The sequence below is a fragment of the Danio aesculapii genome, chromosome 17, assembly GCF_903798145.1.
Source record: "Danio aesculapii chromosome 17, fDanAes4.1, whole genome shotgun sequence".
NCBI classification, from domain to species: domain Eukaryota; kingdom Metazoa; phylum Chordata; class Actinopteri; order Cypriniformes; family Danionidae; genus Danio; species Danio aesculapii.
This window is the reverse complement of record NC_079451.1, coordinates 49,159,697-49,164,453: the sequence shown is the minus strand read 5'-3', so window position 1 is coordinate 49,164,453 and position 4,757 is coordinate 49,159,697.

Here is a 4,757-nt window from a genome sequence, read left to right as displayed (position 1 = left end):
GAGTAGCTTCATAATATTGGGGTCGAGTTAGTTATATATTTACACATTCAGACTTAATAATATAATTTCAGAAAAGTATTCTGAATAGGGAAATCATATTAGCAGACAATGAAAATCAAAGTACAACATTGTTCATGGTTGATTAGATAGTGCTAATGATCTAATAGTGCTAATAATGTTGTTATATTTGCATGCTATTTCTGACCGAGTGTTGAAAATACTGTGGTAAACAATATAGGGATCATGTCAAAAGTTTTAAAAAATTTAACAAATGTACAAGTATAAAACCAGCTTCACCTCAAACTGGAAAATAACAGAAAGCATATAGAAACTCAACTCTTTGGCACATTGCAGGAACAACTGTTCATGCAAGCGTGAAGTGTGAAGATGCATTTTATTACAGCCAAGTGCTTCACATCAAGTGCAACCTATTAATAGACTATTATATAAATACAATGAAGAAATTAAGCATGAAATTCGTGCAGTATTAAATTACAATCTATTCTTAAGGGAGACCGAAAGTGTGTGAAATTAGTGTTAGTTTGAAGATAATGGAGTGCATATCTGAATATCTGCTTGCTTATAAGACACCCATACAGTCTTATAATTACACTACGGCCAATTTGGTTTATTCAGTTCATCTATAGCACATGTGTTTGGACTAGGGGTGGGCGGTACACCGGTGTCATAGTCATCACCGGTGTGACATTGCGCCACGACATGGATTTTCTAATACCGTCAATACCGTAATAAATCAATTATGCGCCTTGAACGGCTGCATTTACATTAATAATAGCTAATTCTAAATAATAAGGCATTCAAGTTTCTTCAAACTACCAGTTGTGGTCTGAATACCTGTCCTTATACTACAGGGCTCGAAATTGCAACCATTTTGGTCGCATGAGCGCCCGAAATGTAATCTATGCGCCCTCATAATATATTTGGGAGCATTTGTGTGTCTGAATATAATGGTTGTAGTGCAATCTGATTTGATTTCCTCTAAAAACTTGCTGAATCGCTCTACCCTGCCGCTGTATTGGTTCATATTAGCTGTCAGTCACTCAACGCTTCCCGCTGTCAGATAACAGGGAGCTTTTGTTACTGCAGGAAATGCAAACGGCTGAAGAGTGAAAAGTGCACAGGTTTGCAAACCTCACCTAAAGTTATAATAATAATAATGGCGCAGATGACAGCGATCATGACATGAGGTAAATGTTGATCCGCCAGCTGAGATCAATCGAGTGTTTTCGGAGAAGGTGCCTGAATCTTGTTGCGTTGCATTCACCGCGTGTTCAGCGCAAATGTCCGCTAAATATAAAGTCTAACACTGTACACATCATCGCCAAAGAAACTCGCCTTTACTAAGTTTACACTGAACTACGGCTCATAACAAAGAGCGGTATTGCGACGGTGGTCATCATGAGAATCCTGCTCTGTCTGCTCATAAATTGGTGCGGCTGACTCGCCTGCTTTATTCCACCAACACAGAGAAATGAAGATCAGCTCATAACGAGACTGAGCATTTACAATGACCCAAACCAAAACTTTTAAAGAGCGATAGAAGTGAGACTTTCTTTTGTCCGTTCTTCCTTGAGATGTATATTATTTTGCTATTTAAAGTAATACCATGATATTATACCGTCACCGTTCAAAAGATGAAAAATACCGTGATATTAATTTTAGGTCATATCGCCCACCTCTAGTTTGGACTGTGGGGGAAACGGGAGCACCCGGAAGAAACCTACACCGACACCAGGAGAACATGCAAACTCCACGCAGAAATGACAACTGGCCCAGCCGGGACTCGAAGCAGCTACCTTCTTGCTGTGAGGCAACAGTGCTAACCACTGAGCCACCATGCTGTATATAATGTGTTCATATTTATTGTCAGAGTCATTGATTGACACCTTTATCTAATTGTCAGTTTGGTCTGTGTGGAACTGCAGTTGGATGTCAGTCATTTCTGGCTCATTTAAATACCGTTGTGATCAGAGTTGTTTGTTTCCAAGAAGATCTCTGTCTCCTAAATCAAGCAGCTCTCTTCCCTCGCTAGCAATCAAGACAATAGTAATTGTGTGTAGCAGTGCTTATCTGATTCATTATGCCGGAATCCATGAATTGATTTGTCCAGGTGATAAAGCTCTGATTTACCTGGTTAGTTAATGCCTGTCAGGTGCTGTGATGAATTATTGATGCTGACACACAGTCGAGTTCGCCGGCGAGGGTTTGACTCTTCAGATGAATAAAGTGCTTCTCATTGAAAGACGTTTGACCTTTTGTCAGGCTGGTTAGTTTATCTCTCAGTCGAGGTTGGAAAATGACCTAAATCATGCGAACAGTGAGACATCCTTGACTTGTTTGCTTTACTGTATATCTCTGCTGATAAAAATGGCGAATCGTTATTTATGAGGTATTTTTTTGTTATTTATTTGGCTATAATAGAAGTTCGCAAAATATCACATCTCAATGATTTTATCACGATTCTTTTAAAAATGTTTTGTTGCTTTATTAATGTCAAATGGATAATAATAAAGAATTACAGATTAGGGACATCATCAGAGTAAGCAAATATTGACAGAATATACGTTTTGAGATTTAATTATCCCTTAATGATAAGCAACGGCCGCAAATACATCATTACATTAAGAGAGAAATTACATTTTAGGTGAATTATATCTTATCAATGCAGTATGTGACCTGTTTACCACCATTTGCAGGTGTCCATGTTGCTGAGCAACATTTCTAAAATAATGTGAAGATTTGTGCGAACGTCTTTACGCTTCTCTCCTGAACTTGAAAATATAATTGGCTGAATTAAGATGGTGTGTAGAGTCGAATCGAGATTGCGATCTTTTCACGATTAATCGTGCAGCCCTATTGCCTGCACATATCGCTCTCCTCAGGTGCGCTCAAATAAAAATGTAGAGCTGCATTGTAAATGTTGTAAATGTTTAACTGGCAAGGCTTTAAAATAAATGATACTAACATACTTTTGTCACTATGAATAAGAACTCTACTCTAGTTAATACTGGATGTGAGTTTATGTTATGTTGTGTTGTGATATTGAGACGGAAGCACCAGTATTGCAATGGGTAAAATGAGCACTGTAGCATGATACTATGATATTTTTTTCAAAAGCAGATCGTGGAGACATTTTAATAGTCAACTATCAAAAATGGTCATATTGCACACCCCTAACTATAATGGTACTGTAAAGGGTTTTTACTGATAATTTTGCTTTTGAATATGTCCAAAACGTCTTAAACATAATTCTGTGGTGCTGCTGAATGCTTGATTCTGATTCTGGCTATATTGGCTCTGTAGGTTATGGATGAAATATGGTAATTTTAATAGTTTAATTAAATGAATTTGACTTCACAAAAAAATCACAAAGCGACCCCCCCCCCCCCCCCCCCATAACCCCCACTTTGGGAACCACTGGCTTAGGTCACTACATTTTCCAAGTAACTTGGCCAATACTGCTTATTTGTATTGTTTTTTTAATGGTAATTGTAAGGAAAACCATTATAACTCCTGCAGTGGTTTCTGTTGTGTTGTTTTCAGCAGGGTTGTGCCACTAATTGCCTCTTAATGAAGTTAAACCCTTTGCATTTAAAACTCCGAGTCAAAAGTCTGATTCCACAGATGAGTTTGGTATAACGTTGACTGAAATGCGCAGCCTAATGTATTCAAGAGCAAATTTACATTTTCAACAATGAGCTCACACAGTTAGACGTTGGTAAAAAACACACAGATGGTTAAAATTGCTGCCAGGGCTTCAGTTCTGTGGCGATTACACGGGCAGACGAACGGATAGATTTAAACGGAGATCTGTCTTGGAAAGGACATAATTGTGGGCTGTCTTGGTGTTGATTCTGGTCTCTGGGTCTTTAGGCTGCAGTAAGTGTTGGAGATCTTCAGATTTCATAGCGAACGCTACAGAACTTCTGCAGAGATGAACGAGAGACTTTGTGTTCGTCTGATCAACTCATCTGTGTTTGAGTTCAGATGAGACCACAGAAGCTAACCAAACTTTTCTAGAGTATGTTTAGGCATATTTCACAGCAAAGGCATAAATATATATAATAAATCACAAAAATAAAAGCTGTTGAAGGTTTTTTTATTTAGCCAATTGAAAAAAAAAATAAAAAATCTTGAAGGGGCTAATAATATTGACCTTATCAGTTTTTATACACATAGACTCACCGGCCACTTTATTAGGTACACTTTATACTTTATTAGGTACACATTCAACACTGTACTGGAAATATTCCTCAGAGATTTTGGTTCATATTGACATGATAGCATCGAGCAGTTGCTGCAGATTTGTCCTCCCACCACATCCCAAAGGTGCTCTATTGGATTGAGATCTGGTGACTGTGGAGGCCGTTAGTACAGTGTGCCGTTGAGTACAGTGAACTCATTGTCTTGTTCAATAAACCATTCTGAGATGATTCATGCTTAATGACATTGTGCTTTATGAACAGAAGATGGGTACACTGGTCATAAAGGGATGGACATGATTAACAATGAACAATACTCAGGTCGGCTTTGACATTGATGCTCAATTAGTATTAATGGGCCCAAAATAAGCCAAGAAAACATCCCTCACACTATTACACCACCACCAGCAGCCTGAACCGTTAATACAAGGCAGGATGGATCCGTGCTTTCATGTTGTTTATGCCAAATTCTGACCCTACCATCTGAAAGTGACAGCAGAAATCGAGCTACCATCTGAATGTGGCAGCAATAAT